A 20,293-nucleotide genomic window follows, 5' to 3' on the forward strand; every position below is an offset into this window, starting at 1 on the left:
AATACAGGATTTCGTTTTTGTTTTTTTGCCCCATGCTGCATTTTTAAAAAATGTAATCAGTTCCTAATTAAAAAAAAAATCTGGTGCCTAGTTTCTCTTGGGGAAAAAACAAAAAGCCAATACTGCAAAAATCACCAGATGTGATAATGAGATGAGACAATTTATGGACCTGCTAGCTCCTGAGTTTCCAGGCCAGATTTCACCATTAAAGACTTCTGGTTGACCATTCTACGATGCAAGAGGGCTTGCAGGAGCATCTGCCACAAATTTGTCTTCTCTAATTTTCTTTTCCAAGGTTAGTTCAAGGCTTCTGCCTTCCTGGGATTATTCCCATCTCTCAAGCATTGAAGAGCATCGTCTATGAGGACAAAGTCTTTGCTCCTTCATGCAGAAACAAAGAGACCAGCCACCATCTACTCCTGCTAGCATCCCTTTATGAAGCCCCATCCCATCTGTGCTGGTGATTACTCTTCCTTAAATGCTCCAAAGGAAAAGGGCATTGGTGAGTGGGAGAGAATTGCTCACCGCAGGGGATAAGAGCTTAACTTCTGTTCTATCAGGCTTCAGTTTTCTGTCTCTCTTTCCTTGGTTTCTGAATGACACTGAAGAGACAGTATCATAATGTAAATGACAAAAATATTCTTCATTGATCTCTCTGGGCCTCAGTTTCCTTATCTGTAATATGAAGGTGGTCATTTCTTTGCTCTCTAAAGAAAGGCCCTTCCCAGATCTAACATTCTCTGACTCAATGAGGGAAACACCATTAATATACATCCAGTTTTTGTCTTAACAGTGTTTTACTTCCCCAGTTGTAATTCAAAATGTGTCCTGATTCTCAGGTAGAAGAACAGCCCACCCTACTCTCCCAGGCTTCTGGCTGCTCACAGAGCCAGGGTACCTCCTGAGAACCCATGGAAATGTAGAAAGAGTCTTAGGCTAATAGCCAGCAACCCCACTGTGCCACTCGCCTACTGCATGGTCCTGGGCAAATCCCTTTCCTCCTCTGGGCCTTGGTTTCCCCACTGTAAAATGAGAGCAATGGGTTAAATTCAGCGAATCTGTGATTGTGGAGCAAGAATTACACATCTGTGAGCTTGAGGAGCAGGGGTCATGGAAAAAATGCTGGAAAGAAAGTCAGGAGACCTGGGTGCTATTAATAGTTCTGTTACTCACCAGGTTGGTGACTTTGGGAAGTCACACACAGACTTTTTGGGCCTTTGTCCCTCTTAGCCTTTGCCACTTTTGTGCCATGTTTGTGTGTTCATTTTTAATCTGGCCAGCATCACTCAACTACACAATCACTCGGACCTTGCAAGCATCTGAGTTTGCTTCTCCCCTTTTCCCTGGGAGTTTTATTCATTCAGCGGCATCTACTGAGCACCTCTTGGAGTGCCAGGACTCTTCCGAGGGTGGGTAATATAGACAGAAGTGTGCTGCCCTGGGGAAGCTGACTTTTTGGTGAAGTTGATGGTTCTCCCCGGTACGGACCACACCAAGTCTGGATGCTGATACCACTGACTTTCTTCATCCCTCATCACCTTCCCATTCAATGCTTTATCCGCATCCCTTCCTCACTGGTGCCCTCGTGTCCTTTGAGTGGTGTGCCTGGCCCCCACTCATACCAGTCCTTCCCTAATCCCTGCCAAACCCACAAGCAGCCAGTGAAAGTAAGCATGTCGAGTAAATACTAAAAGTCAATATATACTAATGGATAACCTTCATCCCAAAGGAGTGGTGTGCACAGGGCTCTGGGCTCAAGAGAATGTGGATTCAAATGGTTGTGAAGCTACTCACTGGTTGTGGGACTTGGGTCAACTTGCTCAATTTTTCGGAGCCTCAGCTTTCTCATCTGTGAAATGGGGACAATAACGATAGTACCTACCCTTCAGGGGGAGTTTTAAGGTTGTGTATGTCAATACTCAGCATGGTGCCTGGCTGAGATTTTAAATGCTCAAAACATGGTCGCTATTATGATCAATACGAGGCCCAGACAACGGCATTTGTGGGTAGGCTGATTTCAGAGATGTTCTGCGAGAGAAGAGGCTTTCCCATCACCCCTAGTCATGCTAATTAGCCTATATGAAGGCCAGCAGGTACAACGTCTCAGTTCAGAATCACCCTCAGTGAGATGCCCCAGGGAGGGAATTGGTGGCAAGATTGCAATTCGACCCTCTTGCTGCTCTGTGTAGGAATGAAAACCTTTGCCAGTTACAGAGCAACACAGCACTCCCCTGGCACATGGTTTTGACTTCCAGTGCCAAAACACAAGGCTTTTTACAAAGCCCTTGTTTTTCTGCAAACGTGTTTGTCAGGGGCCCTGTTTTGCAGATAATGGATTTATAAAGAGGCCTGTTCTTTCTTCCTGGCACCTTGAAAGGAAAGAAAAAAAAAATCCCTGAATGGGAAGAAGGATAGAGTGGCTGCTTTGCATGTACAGTGTCTCTTGCTTACAGGTTATGCCACTGTGTTGGAAGCTAGGTTGCAAAATGACAAAGTGCCAAAACACAATGACTCACAATAGGCTAATTATATAATGACACTATGATTATCTGAAAGATAACATTAAGTAACACACAAAAAGGATGCATGGCCGGGAGGTAAACCTGAGGGGAGCTGGGGAGGGGATTGAAGGGCCATTGAGGCAGGTTCCTGGGATCCCAGCCCCGTGCACTGGAGGCCAGGAACCAGCCTCCAGACTCCTGCCCAGCCTCTCCTCTCTGCTCAGGAACAATCCCTTGCACAGTCTCAGTGGGGTGCTTGCCTTTCAGGTGACCCCCAGATGTTCCCTTTGCCATCTCTGTCTGTTAACACCACAGTTTATAAAGGACAATTGGGTTGGAAACCACATCAAAATTTCAAGCCAAACATCGCAGCTACACTGCTGATATTTAAAAGCAAACCGCGGGTAGTTCTATAGTTCCACACGTCACTGATGGGCTTGTCATTTTCAGATGGCCAGGCCAGAGCAATTAAGCAAAGGTTACACTGGCATAAACATTACTGCTCTCTGATGGAGGGCCAACTCCAGAACCTCTGGCCTGCTCAGGAGACTGGCTGCCAATTCCACATTTTGATAAACGCATGTTGAGCTCTGGAGGAAAAGTGAGCTTCACGAGTATATGCAAGTAACATTTTGGTTTACTCTTCCTGGTTTCTTTCCTGGACTCCCCTGGACCCTCCTGGACCAGGATTCTCAATATTCATTCAACGAATAGTTACTGAATACCAATTTTTTTTTCCTTTGACAATCTCCAAATCTGATGTTGGAAGTAGAGCAAGGCACAAAATAATCATGGTTCTTGCCCACCAAGAGTTTATAGTCTGACTGCAGGGACACATTTTGCTTTCAAGTGGATTTGCCCTTGCTGTGACCATGGGAGAACTGCATTACTGTTCCTAACTGTCCACTCTTCCCTCTAGCCATGCTGTTTGCCGTGTGACTTGGAGGCGGTTCCTCTTCCTAGAGAGGGAGTTACTTCCCTACCCCGCTTTGGATGGGCTTGGTCATGTGACTTGCTTTGACCAATGGAATTTGGCTTAGAGTTACAGCGGGTCCACGGCAAGCTTCGTCCTTAAGAGACAACACATGTTTCCACTCATCTCTTAGGGAACCTCCACCCTCTGCCAAGAAATGAATATGCTCTATGTGCCCTAATGGTCCCAGAAGAAAGAGAAACACATGCAGCAGACCTGAGCTGAACTCAGGGTCAGGCCAAGCCCAGCAACCCAGCCGACATCAGCAGAGCCGCCCAACTGCCCCTCAGATGCGTGAGTGAGAAATAAATGCTAATGGTTTTACGCCACTGAGACTTTGTGGCTGTCCTGTTAAACAGCATTTTTATGGCAATAGCAGACTGACACAAAAACTTTTTAAAGGTCCTCATAAGGACATTGGTATAGGATGTGTTTAGTGCAGGATGTGTTTCACCTAAAAAGATGGTGAAGAAAAAATTCTGGAAAGATACTAAGCAAACCAAAGCGTTAACAATGCTTTCCTTTAGAAAGAGGTTTGGGGAAATGGGCTCAGGAGGGGGACCATTTGCTTTTCAATATTCTTAAACTTTCTTTAAATTTCAGTAACCAGCATTATTCCTTTGCAACTTTTAAAATAAATGCATTTTTAAAAAACACATCACTTGAAAAATCAAAAAAAGGGAAACCGAGGAGAGGAGAAAGACACATTAAACCTAGGCAACGTTACCACTTCTTATACATTATCTTATTTAATTTTTACAGCAATCCTGCAAGGTGGGTAATACGATCCTTGTTTTAAAGGAAACTTTAAGGAGGAAACTGGACTCAGAAAGTTCTGATAGCTTGCTCAAAACCAAACAGCTAGTACACTGGGAAGAGAACATTTGAATGCCATGCTTCCAACCTCAAATCAGTGTACCTCCCTTCATATTATATTATTGTCACATGCTGTCACGATGAATGAACACGCAGGGCCTCAGTTTCCTCATCTGGAAGAGAGAGAGGTCTGGACTGCATCGTCTCTAAAGTTCCTGATGGTTTCAGGCTCCGTGAGTGAGAAGTCACATTATGCAATAAAGATTCTTTACTTTCAGAGGAATACAATCAAATTTCCTTTAAGTATAGTGTTCCCCTAGCTCACATAAGTGCTTATTATTTCCAGATCATTAACTGTTTGACATAGAGATTTGGCTGAGAAACCTGAAGCTCGAGAGTTAGAGGCCTCTGCCAATTGAAGATCAGTCAAATGTGGATAATGGCTTCTGTTACTCTAATGCAAGTCTACAGGCAAATGTGATTCAATTTATAAAAATTCTATCAAATGCAGCTTTTCAGGAATTCATCTGTTGGGTACAACAAGGTACATCTGTGCTATATTATCCAAATAAGATCCACCTGGCAGGCAGATGACGGTAAAGCTTAAAAAGAAAAAAAAAGGCATTTTTAGAAAGTACTTCCATCTCATCTCACTGTTTTAACTTGTTCTAGTCTATCATCCTTATTTCTAGGTAATGCAGAGATATTAAATTTGGCCAACTAGTGGATGATGTATTTTCATTAACAGAAGTGGACTGGCCATGAGAAAACCCTTTCAAATGTCACGCCAGAGGATGGAAGACTGGGAACGAGAAAAAATGGTGAGGGGCTGGGGGGAAGCAAAAGCCCATTCTTCAACCAACTGGCTTTGCTTATGATGAAATTCATAAAATGGCCACGGACGCTTTGTAATGTGAAACCCCAGAGGTTTGCTCTAGCCTCTGCTAACATCGAGGGTCCTAAGCATGCTGAAGGCCATTAAGAAAACTCGCAGTCCTCTGAGGGCATTAAGAAGATCAAGGCAGGTTACTTGGGTGTCTGGGAAAGTTGGGCTTGAAGAACAGTTTCCAGGTCAATAGGGTTTAACACGCAGGATTCTTGTTAAAGTCGCTCTTCTGCCTTCGGTGACATTTTAACTTTCAGCAGATCTCCTTCCCCTCGCCCCACCCCCTGCTCATTTTTCCTCTTAGTCTCTGTGGCTTCACCCAAGACAATGTCATCCATTCTTATTTGGGCCTTTGTGAACCTAAACAAGTGCAGACTAAGGAGTTAGCTTCAAGAGCCAGACATCTGCTTCATCGTGAATGTCTGTCTAGACATAGGAGGGATCACTCACCACTGCCTCCCCGGATCCTGGGAGTGCCATGACAATAGCAGAGCAACACAAGACAGACAGACAGGTGTCTGCCACCCACCCACCCACCCACCCCCGGGGCTCTGGCTAACCTTGACAGATTCTACTTTCAGCAGACGCGAACAGGAAATAGGGTGACTTCTCAGTTGGTAGAAGTAAACATGCCGCGTGCAAAGACTGACTCTATTTGCTGAGTTTGTGGTTTTCTGCTGAAGGCAAGGGAGGTTTTCTGGTTTTCAGGGAAGTCCCATAGGTTCAGACTTACGAGTCCTTAGATTCATTATCAAACCAAAAGGATCAAGAAGAAGATGTTGGCTGGTTGGTTATTTTGTCCAAAATTCGAAATTTTGTGCAGAATTGTTCACTTGTAATCAGTAAGGGAAGTGTGGCATGCAGCCTCCTTCGGAGCCATGTGAACTCATAACTGCTTCCTCCCACCACCCTTTCTGCAGAATGGTGACACCGAATGCAGACTACTTAGTGCTGGTGAATTCATAGCGGTGTTGGAGTAGGCCCAAAGTCCTCTGCCTCCAGACAGAAGTTTTTCCAAGAGAAATCGCCATCTAAATTGTTATTTGAAATCTCCAGAGCAACCTCTCAGTGGCTTAACATACACATTCCTAGAAGCAGCCTCCTTAGACTACATTGTTCCCATGTTTTCCATGAGGAGACCGGGCTACCAATACAAGCATCAAGCTAGATTATGGCTGTGCTGTTATTAACAACATAAGACTTGGGAAAAATGCAAAAAAAAAATAACATTGCTTCCCTCAAAATTATGTCATTAGGAGGTCACAAGTTCACTTGCTTGAGGCTTCTTTTGCTCTAAACCTTCTCTTACCTCCTTGGGAAGAGCTTTGAGTCACTTAACGTGTGTGGAAAAATTAATCCAAATACCTCAGAATTAATTCTTTTTTAAACCAAAAAAAAAAAAAAAAAAGAGACATTCCCTAGGTTGTTCTACTCTTTCTATGCAATTTGGTACCTAAAGATTGTTAATATTTCCAAATGTCAAATCCCCCATCAAAGGATTATTTGCAGCTATTAAGGGCATACCAAAGACTGTAACACAGCCCTTTAAGGTAATTTTGAAGTTTTAAAGAAGGCAATTATTTTGGATTAAGCCTTTCTAAGGAGGTGGCTACTTTGAGGAAGACTGCTTATTTGCATACATACATTCAGGTCTCCTTTTTGGACAAACCACAGAAGGTCCCGGTCTCATCATGTTCTATGTAAATAGCCCCTCCTTGTCACACACAGATTCCATGTGTATCCTACTCTGGGAAAAAGTAATACTGTAACTTAAGAGTCACTCTCCTAGTCTTCTTAGTTAAGCATCTTTTCCCCAGTCTAAGTTTGAATATCAGACTTTGAGGGTTACAGTTTTTTTCTCTTGTATATTTTTATCCTGTGGACTCACTGAGTGATGGCCTTATTTTATTGCTAATTATTCTTTGTCATATTTATGAGCCTTTCAAAGAAATAGGAGCTACTTTCTGCAGAAGTTTAGGTTTTGTGTATCTTCACATCCCATTGTAATTTTTATAGGACAAAAGTGGCAAAAATAGGAACATTTCTATCTTGAAGTTAGTGAGATGATCTGGGTGAATGTTAGTCAAATGGTTTGGAATTGAAGCCCCATATGTAGTTGAGAACTTTACTGCTAGTATCATCTTCCTTTAATCTTTTTAAAGCACACCACCTCCCCTGCAAAAAACCCCACCCAGTTAAGACAGAGATTGGAAAAAAATGATAGAAACTCTTTAAAAAATCCAAGAATAGAAATTGGTCATTGGTCTCATTTAACTGGTTAGGTTGATAGGTCACATTAATCAATATTTGGTTTCGTAGCAGATATGGAGGAAGTGAAAAGTCTGGATTCCAAAAGAACACAAGAATACTGAAAAGAATCATATTTCACACACACAGGATAAAAATGGAGAGGGGGCAAAGATTTATGTCTATCTGAAAGCAATAAGGATGGAAAAAACACATCTCATCATCAAAAATCATTGTGAAAAACCAGATTTGAATGCTGCTTAGAGTTTTCTTAATTAAATTTCAACATCAGAAAGCCATGGATAAGTATACATCTTAGTGCACCACAGTGTGGCCTGGTGTCCACCTTGTGGGGAGAACTTCAAAGTCTCTCATATAAGTATTCCATCACAAAGGTACACATTCCATCATTCCCTCTCTCCATCTCTCTCTTTCTCTTACAAACATTCAAAGTTTAGCTTCTTGTAGCTTTTGCAGAAGTTCTTCTGTACCTTTTTTTTTTTCATTCAACAAACGTTTACTAAACTCTCCAGGTGGGCTAGCCTCTCCACTAGGTGTGGAGAGAAACACAAAGAAAAAATTGGTAATGGGAGCAAAGGAACCCCAAATGATGAAAATTACTAAAAACATAGGAAGGGTTTTGAAAAATAGACGGGAGCAAGTTTGAATCTGGAGAAGACTCACTCCCCTCCCAGTGTCCACTTACCCAGGTGCACTTACTAACCCCTACTGGGGTTTACCAGGTACTCAGGAGACCAAGAGAGCCAGACGGAGCCTTCTGTTCTCACCAACCTTGAACATGTCTTTTCGACTTTTACAACACCCTTTTTTCCTAGCCTTCCTAAACCTATTCTTCACTTGCATTCACCAAATCACACAGCTGCACGCTAGCAGCCATGTCTGCCCACTTCCAGCTGAGCTGACTGTGTAACACAGCTACAGATCTCCTACTAATAATTTGACTCAGTTGTTGACCAGTACAGTTATTTTAAGGCCGGCATGTGACTGCTGCTGGCAGGTTGGGATGCTGAGGAAAACAGGAAATGAACTAAATCATTTATTAACACTGAAAATAACAAATTGAAAGGTGTTGGGTCCTGGGGTAAATAGCACTTGGCTGCTGCAAATGAGGGAATGGGAATTTTCCAGAGAGCAGGCTTACCTGAAAGAATTTTCCAAAATTTAGTTTTGGTGTCATGGAAAAACACTCATTTTCAAACAATGTTGCTTATTGCCAGACATGTTCTCCAGACGATATGTGCTTGCTAAGAACTATCACATGAACACTGTCGTTCAAAGTCACGGCACTGATCGTGCCTTGGGTAGATCCCGCCAATTAAAGGGAAAAGAATGAATAAAAAAGGAAAGGAAGTTTTCATTGTGCACCCATCATATGCCAGGCCCAGTGACAGATGTTTTCATAACCACCATGTTACCTACACGTCAAAATAAACCTGTGAGTTAGAAAAGCCAATTTACAAATGTAAAAAAAAAAAAAAAGTAGAGGCTTGGAGAGGCTAAATAACATGACTGAAGTCACATAGCTTTAGATAGTGTGTGCCTGAAACCAAGAGTCATGTCTTCCATTAAACTATGAGGCAGCTCGCACTCCAAGTGTTCTCTCCAGTGAGGGGATTTATTTAGGGAGTGGAAACTTTGGGAAGAAATGAAACTTTTAAAATATTTTCTAATTAAATAATCCCTTAAGAGATGCTAAACTCTTAAATCACAAATCATACTTTCATTCAGACTGAAAAATCATGTATTAATCATCTTTTGCTTGAAATATATATAGGTCTAGAGTATTGTTGAAAACAGGAAAACATTTTGCTTGGACATGACCTGCTGCCCTGTCCTTTCCTTTATCCTGGGACTCTGCACTGCTTTGGGAATGAGCAGTGACCCAGGAAGTCAGTACGTAGGGAGGAAGGTGGGTCTGGAGGTTGTCATTAAAAGGGCCTGAGGATTTTATCATAAAGAAAGTGACAGCTTATGAGTAAGGATGGTCATGGTGGTATGCTTTATAGTGGCAAAATTTGGAAATACCCAGATGTCCAACACAGGAGACTGGATAAATAAAGTGTATTTGTACAATAAAAGCTTTTTCAGTGGTTAGAAGTAGTGGTGTGTTGGTGGGTGATGGACATCTTGGGTTTCATTATACTATTCTTTTTCTGTGTGTGTTTGAAATTTCCCATAATAAAAGATTTTAAAAATACTGATATACATATATTGACCAGCTTAGAAATATTTTTGTGATATCTTGTTATGTGGAAAAAGCAGATTATTAAATGTAGTAGAAATGCCCACTGTTCATCTGTATCCAGCCCTCCTCCACTGCCGCCCCCTTTCAAGTACATGGGAGGATTGTACTTTCCTGCCCCCTTGCACTTGGGCAAGGCCATTGGACCGGTCAACAGATGTATGCAGGAGTGGTGTGTGTCACTTTCAGGCTGGAATAATTAATTGCCAGTGTGTAACTCTCCAGCCCTCTTTATTAACTATCTCTGTAACTGATGACATTTCAAGTGGTAGAGCCTTTGACCCTGAGTGAGGACAACATCAAACAGCTCCCTGATGAAGTAGGCTGGGCATGTAGTATGAGCAAGAGGTAAACCTTTGATGTTTAGAGCGACTGAGCTGTTTGCTGCCGTGGCATTGATTAGTGTATCATGATTGGTAAATAAAACGATATCATTTGAAAAGAATACTCAGCTTGCTCCCTCCTCTCTGTCAGGTCTCTGTGTGAATCTCATTTTCTGGGCAGCTCCTTAACTTAAGCTTATATTTTAAAACGTCAGAGCCCATAGGATTTGGCAGATAATCTAATTCTGTTATGAATACTTGTGTCCACAGAAGTGAAGTGATTGCTGAGGACACAAAGATTCAGGGCCAGTTCAATGTATATATATTCTGTTTGTCTGTCTCACTCATTAGACTAGAAGTTTCATGAGAACAAGGATTTCTGCCTGCCTTTCCAGCTGTAACTAACCTCTGCAACTTGAAAGGATGGATAATGAGTAATAATAACAATGTATATCTATACAACACTGTCACCCACACATATTTTCAAATTTTGCTCTTATTCCAACTTGGAGAAAGTTAAAACTATGATTATTTAAAAACTGGGGCCTAGAAGAAGTAAGTGATCTTCTCTAGTTTGAAAGCACACAGCTAAATCACGATAGCTTACAGTTGATTGTGATCTTTTTCTGTGCTAAGCACCTTCCGTGTTTATTGATTTGACCCTCACAACAACCTTGCAAGATCAATTGGATCATTATCCCCTTTTACGTGAGGAAAGAGACAAAAAAAAAAAAAGGCTAAGGAATGTAATTAATTCATTCAACTGACATGTACAGAGTACTTGCAAAGGCCAGACACTGCTCTATGCCCTAAGAATTGAGGTCTAGAGACAAAGCCCTTTTTCTCATAAAGCTCATACATCTTTGGGGGACACTGGGAAATACTGATATGTACCAGAAGCCTCTCGTACCCCCTCCCAGCTCTCAACCAGATTTTTGAGTCAAGCTGCTCCCTGAGGGCTTCCATTACTTGGCACTGACAGCATTTCATCTCAAAAGCTCACTTAGCATCTTTGTTTTCTGTCCCTGGATATATGTTGGCCTACAAACAGCTCACAAGTGTGCAAGGAACTGTCACCATGGATGCAAACTTCAACCAACAGGGGATGGGAGCTGATGGATAAAACTCTAATTTCCAATTTAGGCAGACAGTACAAGGAGGCAAAGAATTAGAAGTTCATGCTAAGTGCTATCAAGAATGCAAAGCAGGGTGAAGGCATGGAGAGTGATCCTGCGGCAGGGATGGTAAGGTGCTATTTTTAGGTTGCATCTCTAAGGAGGACCACTCTCAGGTGGTGGCTGATGAACTGATGTCAAGGAGGTAGTCTTGTCCAGGGCTGGGGCTTGGGGTGGGGAAAGATGGTAGAACAGTGGATACAAAGACCCTCACGAAGAAACCAACATGGGGGAGAATAGTATGTAAAGAATGGAAGTTGGTGGTCAGATGAAATCAAGTCTTACTGGCTGATAAGGAAAATCAGAAATTATTCTCATTGTGATGGGCAGCCATTAGAGGGTATCAAGCAGGGGAGTGATCGGATTGAATGGAGTCTTCTGGAGTCCAAAGCCCAAGCTCCTAACCTTCGTATTAGTTAGGACCTGGAGTTGGCTGCTATGTAACTGAGACCTAACTTGACAAGAGCAGAAAGTTTTCTCTGCGTCAGAGAAATATCTGGGGCTGACACTACAGCTCTGTGACACTGGGGCTCCAGAGTCTTTGCGATTTTCACTCCTTCAATGGATATTTATTGAGTGCTTATTATATACCAAGGCACAGGAGATACTCTGGTGAAAAAATATATAAACATGTATATTTATACACAAATACTTGCCCATATGGGGTTTATATTTTGGTGGGAGGCAAATACAATAGATACATACATAAATAAATTGCAAAGTATATAAGAAAGCGGTTAAGTGCTAAGGAGAAAAAGCAAGCGAGTGATGAGGAGGATGGGGGTAGAGGTAGGGTTACAATTTTAAAATAGGATTTTCAGGGTAAGCATGGTTAAGAAGTTAACATTTGAACAGGCAGCTTGAGGTGCGTGAGTTAACTATATGGCTAAACGGAGGAAGATCATTTCAAGCAGAGGGACAACCAGGACAAAGACCCTGAGACCAGAGTGTACCAGGTGGACAAGGAGCAGCAAGAAACAGCGAGCTAGCGCAGAAAAGTGGGTAGAAAGTAGTAGGTGAGGTCAGAGAGGTAAAAGGACCAGACCATGAAGGTCTTTACAGACCATTGCTAGGACTTTTCAACTCCAGGTGAGGTGGGAAGCCTTGGGAGGGTTTCAAGGGGGTGACTTGTTCTAACTTAGGGGTTAAAAGAATCACTCTGGCTTCTCTACTGAAACCAGACTGATGAAGGGAGTGGTAGGGTAAATGCTGTGAAGTCATAAAAAGCTGTTGTCATAATCCAGGTTAAAGGGCATGGTGGCTGGGATCATTAGAGGTGGTGAGAAGTGGATGGATTCTGGATATATTCAAAAGTAGAGACAATGGGATTTGCTGACAGACAGGATAGGTTTTCTTGGAGAAAATGAGGAAAAACAAAGATAACTCTTAAGATTTTTAGCCTGAGGAACTAGAAAGATGAGGCTGCCATCACGGTGAGATGGGGAAGGCTGCAGATGGAACACGTGGTACCAACAAACCCTACGAAGTTTCCCTCATCCTCATGATCAAATATATGTTGCCACTCCCTCTGATTCCAGAATCCTATACATGGGAAAGGAAGAAAACAGGAAGTAAAGGACATCCCTTCTGTTTTAAAGGCACACATCTGATGTTGCTGCTCATATTCTTCACTCACATTCCTTTGTGAAAACCTTGACACCTGGTTTCAAGGATGGCTAAACAGCATAGTCTTCTAGACAGTCATGAGCTCAGCTAAAACCTGGATGTTCTACTATCAAGAGCGAAGTGGAGAATGGATATTGGGGAAGATCCTGCAATCTCTGGCCCTAACCCCTGGGTACAGTGCCTCCCCAGCCAGCATCCAAATACATCTTTTGAATCTCTTCCTCCCACAAAGACCTTCTTCCAGATAGACCCCTCTTGTTCAAACAGTGAGGCATTTACCACAAATCCGATCCCACCAATGGCAGGTGGAATGCTAGTTCAAGTAAGAGATATGTCAGCTCCTCATTCTTTTATCCAACGAACATTATCTTACCACCTGCAATGATTAAGACCAAATAATAAGAGCTGTGGAAAAACAGAAATTAAGAAGACACTATCTATGTCATCTGAAATAAAGCTGCAGGCGAGGGAGGAACAGATATGTATGAAGAGCCCTAATCAAAGGCAGAATTAAATTAAATCAACTTTAAGATGTAAGCAGTGTGTTACAGGAGACAAGGGTGCTTGGCGGACTGTAGACGTTGAGTGGGTCAGTTATTTGAGTGGGTCATTGAAGAATGAGGAAAAATTTGATAGACCAGAAAGGCAAGAGAGGCCTCTGTAGCTCAGACACAGATGTTGGGGTGGGGGAAGGAATGATGAGATGTCTGGTGGGCTGGGATATACCCAGAGTGCATGGAGAGATGTAACACGATATGAGGTTGGAATGATGACTTGGGGTCAGATGGTGACAGCGTGAAATCCCTCACAAAGGTGTTTATACTTCATTCTGCAGGTGTTGAGGAACTGCTTAGGGTTTGTGAACTAGGGGATGACTAGATTTGACTTTGATTTTAGGGCAATTACTCTGGCAGTAAGGTAGATTGGGTGGGGAGAGATAACTTAGAAAAAAACTAGCCCCCCCTGCTCAGTTTTGGGAATGTCTGCTCCTGAGCCTGTCAACTGCTCACTTTTCAAACTGATGTCTTCTCTCCTGAGTTCCCCAGAATGTTCTGGATTTCCTGGAATTTGATGGCCTTCACTGCTGCAAATATGAATCACTCTGCATATTTACATTGGACCCAGAGAAGCTGGTGAGAATAAAGGATCCTATATAATGCCTGAGGAATTATGGGACCTAAAATTCTTTGTCACAGCCCCTGGGCAGCTTCTCCACTTAAGCTCATATGAAAAGTCAGAGCCCAACATATTTGGCAGATCATCTATTCCAGTTATGAATACCAGACTCACAGAGGTCCTCGTGATTTCCTGCGACACAAAGATTCAGGGCTAGGGCCTTACATCGTGGGTTTCCTTGTCCAGTGCTTGATCCACCCACAATAACCACCAAAAAAGCCCTCCTCACTCAGTAGAGTCTCATATTTATATTAGTTTGGGGTCAGCTCTTGGGCTAGCATGGGTCAAGAAAAATTTGACAAATGTTAATTCCAGTAACTACCCCAAAACTCAATTAAAGCTTGTATTTCTCAGGCCTAATGATATTTAATACTCATTAACACATTTTCAGTTAAATTACAGAGTCACAGAGTCTCACAAAGACTTTAAAGGTCATCTGGTCCAGTTATATAATCTTTAGAATTCTATGTGGTTTTGTGAAAGGCACACGAGTTTAAACCAGTTGTTGTCTTGAGTCACAGAATAATAAAATGTATTAGTTACTCATTCATTCAACAAAAAAGGTAGGGGGACAAAATGCACCCAGTCCTTAAGATGCATATAGCCCAGTAAAATACCTATAAATCTCCTTGATTCTTTCCTCTACTGTCCTCCACACCCTTGTTGTTGATTTGACCCATTTGGCAACTTTAGCAATTTGTTCCTGGATTTATTCAACAATCTGAATTTGACTTCAGGAGGAAGTAAAAAGTACTCCTTAAAGCCATGCAGAGACACCTGTCAGCTGCCTTTCATTCACTTCAGACTAACTCGCCCAGGGCAAGTATCTGCTAGAGCCCGCGTTCTTGCTCTGTTTGCTGGGTTCACGGCAGTGACTTCCCCCAGCCAGGACCAGTCATCATTGACAGGCACTATGGAGACCCTTGACGGGGCCTGAAAATAAATTGCTTTGGTCAAAAACACACCAAACCTTAGCCATAAATTAACCTGACAGTAGGAACTAGAGAAAACCTGGTTCAAATAAAGATCTGTTTTCCCTGCGTTGGAGTTTCACATCTTGTGGGGGCTAAACCCCTCAAGTGAGCCCATCACCCTTGTCCCAGAAGACCCTTTGCTGGTTTGAGTACCTGTTCACTCTTTAAGTACGTACTGGCGGGAACAGTGTGTACGTTCCAAAGATAGAGCCAGCGGTTGTAATAACAGTAATAAGCTTGGGAAAAACTCTTCCTCATTTATGTATGAGAGTAGGAGACAGACTGCAGTTAGGGATGTATTACCAAATTCCAATTTCATAGTCCAAGCTTTATGGATCATTAGTACTGGATGCACCAAACGGCTGTGTGCAAAGGTAGTTGACCTGGAGAAACACAGGTATCTTGGGATCCGAAGCTCTCGGGCTGTGCTATCCAGTACAGTAGCCACTAGTCACACAAGGCACTTGAAATGGGCTAGTCTGAACTGAGATGGGCTAGAGGTGTAAAATGTACATGCCAGATTTTATAGATTTAGTATAAAAAGGAATTTAAAATATCTCCTTAGTGATCATCAGGTTGACTGCATACTGAAATAATATTCTAGCCTTATTGAGTGGAAGAAAATAGTTATTGAAATTAATTTCATCTGTTTCCTTTTACTTTTTAAAATGTGGCTGCTAGACTATTTAAAGTTACGTACGTGGCTGGCATTATCTTTCTATTGGACAGCGTTGCTCTGAAGGCCTGCGGGGGGATGAGCTAGCTGGAACCTCCTTAACCCGTCTTTAATTGCTAAGAGGGCACACCTTTCCCCAACATGGAAACAGTGTTGGGAATCACTTTAAAAGAATCCAGTAAACAGACTGGAATTGTCCAGAGAAATGCTCCCTTTCCCCAGCCCTAGGGCCAAATGAAGAAGCCCACTGGGGGTATCTCTGCCCTGAGAAAAAAGCCACAGAAGAGATTTTAAAGACTCCCATGTGTTAAAAAATGTGAAAATACGGCATCCACATATGACCACAGGACTGAGGCCTGACGCGCAGGGAAGGTTGCCAGCACCACGGTCACCAGGCCACCCAGAAACTGCTCTCCAGTCCAATCTACCCACGTAATAAGTGTGCAACCAAGAAAGCTAGGAAAGAGCTTTGTTCTCGTCACCTTCACGCTGTGACAGCTTCTTTGGCCAGCTCGTATGAGGTCATTCATAACGCGGTCCTTGGCATTTGACCTTTAATTCCATGGCACCATGGATCTTCTTTCATAAACTGGGCTCCCTACTTCTATCTGCCCCAGCCAGAGAGTCCCTTTGAAAACCTAAGTCAGGGCAAGTCATCCCTCTACTCAGAAACTTACTGGGGCTTCCAAAGCTCCTACAGGAGCCTGTGAGACCTGCCACACCTCCCTGACCTCATCTTCTACTCCTCTGCTCCAGCTCATTCAACTCCTGGCACTGCCAGGGCTCTGGCCTTTTGTAAGAAGGCCTCCTTGACTGCTCATTTAAAATTCCATCCTGCCCTCCTGTGTTCCCAGTCTTCCTTACCTGCCTCTATTTTTTTCCTTCTTCTTTCATAACACTTACACTATACTTATAAACACATTATAAAACTTACTTATTCATCTAATTATTTACTCTCTGTCTCTCTCCATTGGAATATATCACAAGGGTAGAGTCTTGGTGTGTATGTATGTATTCTGTTTATGGATACAACCTAAGAAACTAGAACATTGGTAGGTACTCATTAAGTATTTTAAAAATTCTATTTTTTTTTGCAGGGGGATGTAATTAGATTTGTTTGTTTGTTTATTTTTAATGGAGGTACTGATGATTGAACCCAGGACCTCGTGGATGCTAAACACGTATTCTACCACTGAGCTATACCCTCCCCTTTAAGTATTTTGTTTTAATAAATAAAGGAAGTTATATAATGTCCATCATCTCTTCTATTCCTATCATTACCTTTCCAGGATAACTCTATATCACCTGGCACTAAGAACCACCCAGGAGCAAACCAACTCATTACTCTGTTGTGGTCCAATCCAACTGAGCCTCTCTCCATCCCTTCCTTAACAAGTCCACAAGATACTGCTAACAGCCAAGTCAGTAACGTACAAACCTCTGGCAAATGCTGGGGTTCGAATAGTTTATGATGGGATTCTCTAACAAGTCTCTGAGGTACAGCTGTTTTACTAGAGTATTTAGTATCTAGTATTTTACTAGAATATTTAGTTTTAAACCTGTAGGTAATAGAGAATCATTCAAACCTTTTTAGTAAGAGAGATGTGATAAAAGCAGTGCTTAACTATTCATTCTTTTCGATTCTTCAAGGCAATATTCTCTGAATCAATTCAGAGAGTCATAAAACAAACGAGTCAGTTCACATTATCTTCCCCCCTGCAGGAATGCCTTCATTGAGTTACAACTTGATTGTAAACAGGAAGACCTTTTATAAAGAGCTGTACAAGGATCAGCTGTCTGGACAGCCTCTCTGTGTCTTTTAGAAAGTTTCTTGTTTGGTCAGCAATGAGCTAATAAAGAACCCTACATGATTGTTACTACCTTAAAGGTGGTAACTGAAAAAAAAAAAGTTTCTGCTTCTGCAAATGAATCATTTGGTTTTCTTTTGACAGGGAACGGCATCATTGAAGAAATCTAATATATTTCCCTTTTAGCTTTAATTGTCAGAACAAGCTTAATTCAGTGCCCTATTTTGGTATTTAACTTACTCCCCATATCTTGTAACTTTTGGGGAATGGGGAACTCAGCTCTAATACCTGGCAGGAGGAGTATCAAAGAATTTGTGGACATACATTAAAAAAATAGTAATTATTAAGTATTTGGGAGGAAGATCCTCTGAGGCTACCAAGCATTATTTTAACTCTAAATCAAATCCTTCCCCCGCCAGGCAGATTTTCTAAACAATAAGGGTTTTCATACAGTGTGCGTATCAGCACAGATCAACCTTTGTTCAGTATGGTCTGCCTGGAAGATGCATTCTTTTCTATGTCATGTTTCAGTGGCTACACCCAGAATTTTTTGGTTATGCCCAGACCTTTAGCTGTAATTCTACTGCTTCCCGTGTGTAGTGTTCAACTCCTGCATTCTAGTTAGGTGTGAGAGTTGTCATGGATGTTGGGGTCAGCCAGACTAGCGTCTGAATCTCAGGCCTGCCAAATATAGCTATGAGATTTTGGGTAAGTCATTTTATCTTTCCATACCTCAGATTCCTTAGCCATCAAACAGGAATGCTTGGTAACTACATAGCTAGATTGTTGGAAGGATTAAATTAATTGCTAGAGACAAAACCCCAGTAAGAGTGCTCAGCACACAGAGGGGGCCTATTGACTGGCTTCCTCACCACGACCAACCACACTCATAATCACAAACCCATCTCTGCTTTCTTGCACCTTCTGGACCTCTTGGTTTTCACACTATAGTTTATGGAGTTCTTAGGGGCCACCTGGGAAAAACTTATGGGTGGCTCTCCAGGTCTTTATCTCTGTGTCCGCCAGAATAGTCTGCTTGCGTCTACTTTATACATTGATTTTAGTATAAGATTTTAGTTTGAAAAAAGTGTATTCCAGAACTTACTTCTTTTAAAGTTACACTGTAAGTTTCTTCAGAGGAGAGAAAATTTATGATCCTTTTTTTGGGTCATTCCTCAGTGTCGACCATGAGACCGTACATACAGTGGATGTTAAGTAAATGTCCAATCAATGATGGAACTAAAAGCTCCTTGTGGCTCTTGGTCTTCAGCAGAGCTTGGTGTATTTATCTACCTATTTTGGTTATCCCAAATGACACATGACCTGCCCACAGATGGCCATCTGGTCTCCTTATGAAAGATCAACACTATAAATTGCTTTTCTCAGAGACCCCATAAATATGGAGCTGTTGGCGCTGATTAAAATGTATTATTGACTTTCTGAGTATATTCTAACTGGAATGAAGTTGTGCTCCTGAAACTTTTGAGGGTTTATAAAAGTTCATGAAAATTCTTATATTTCTTTGCAAAGTTGATTTGGAAGTTGTATTTCTCTCTCTCTCCGTGTCACTCACACACACACACACACACACTCTCATGAAAGTGCGCCAAGATACATCCAAAAGCAAATACCAAACTGCTAATAGTATTTCTTTTTCAGTGATGAGATTATGCATGTTTCTTGTGTCTTCTTTTTGCTTATCTTCACTTGATACTTTTTTTCATAAAAATGTATAAAATGCATTTTCCTGAGAAAGGGTATGAGAAAGAAAAGAGAGACAGAGAAACAGAGAGAGAGAATTGAAAAGATTCAACATGGAAATCTGCACCCAAATTTCTTTACCTAGTAGATTTTGTCTGCAATCCTTGAAATGTTGTTCCCTGAAACTCTCTGTGCCTCCATTTACTGGTGATAGTGCCGTTTGTAGCTTCTCTGTACCACTGGTAGTCAGGCAGTGTAGGTCAATATCCATAATGTGTCTCAAGAATGACAAAGGTCATCATCCAAAGATGATCATGCCTTTAATGAACAAGCCCTAAAGAGGAGTGGACCTGAAGCCCAAGGATGTTGCATATTATTTGAATGCTGCCTTTATTTTAAGACAGTGGAGTCATAGAACTCTAGAGCAGAGATTCAGAAAAGAGGATCTCTATTCCACCCTCACCCCGAGACAGCTGAAGTTCACAGAGGGGATGTGGTTTGCCCAAGAGGATCCCTTTATCCCGTGAGAGCTCCTTCTCTACCTTTTCTTGGCCTCCTTGCTTAATCATCCCAGATCCATATAATCAGTTTCCTCATTAGTCAGTTTTTAGAAGGTGCACTTTTACTACATTTTCCAGGTAAACAAGAGCAAAAGCAAAAACGTCTCAGAAACGAAGCTGCATCTCATTTCTTCTGCCATGGCCACTTTGCTTAATGACCTAAATGTGCCATCCCTTTGGTTAGGGTATTGATTTATCAAGGAAGAGGGTGTTATTGAAAAGGAGTGAGTCAGAACATCCACGCAGGCAGATGCGGCTCTCAACGCACTCCGAGCGAGATGCTGGGGGCGGGTGGGGAGTGGAGGGGCAGCCCGCGAGTTAGGGAAAAACAAAGACTTTTTTATGTTTAAGACACAGAAAGGAAAAATTACAGTTCCCTGTCTGCTCACTTCACTCAGACTATTGAAAGTAGGCCAAAGCCAAGGGGTCCCCTTTGGGCCTTGTCCTTTAAAAACAGATCCCGGGAGACACGCTTTGCCAGTCCAGGCCTGGGCTGCCAGACTTGCAACTGATTTTGACGAAGCTGAGTATCCTCTTTTCTCACGGCTGCCCTAACAAACTGCCACAAGCTGGGAGGTTTACAATAAC

At 42.1% G+C, this 20,293-nt stretch overlaps 1 protein-coding gene and 1 long non-coding RNA gene across 4 annotated transcripts in view; one reads left to right on the top strand and one right to left on the bottom strand.

The window, feature by feature from the left end:
• KIF18A (kinesin family member 18A) overlaps positions 1 to 20,293 on the bottom strand; it is a 237,797-nt gene that overhangs the window by 116,470 nt on the left and 101,034 nt on the right. The gene's annotated exons all lie outside the window — the stretch shown is intronic.
• On the top strand, positions 12,458 to 14,346 carry LOC140698996 (uncharacterized). Its single transcript, XR_012077009.1, has 2 exons — positions 12,458 to 13,343; positions 13,857 to 14,346. It is a non-coding gene; the product is annotated as an uncharacterized lncRNA (long non-coding RNA).

This window comes from Vicugna pacos, chromosome 10 (assembly GCF_048564905.1).
Source record: "Vicugna pacos chromosome 10, VicPac4, whole genome shotgun sequence".
NCBI classification, from domain to species: Eukaryota; Metazoa; Chordata; class Mammalia; order Artiodactyla; family Camelidae; genus Vicugna; species Vicugna pacos.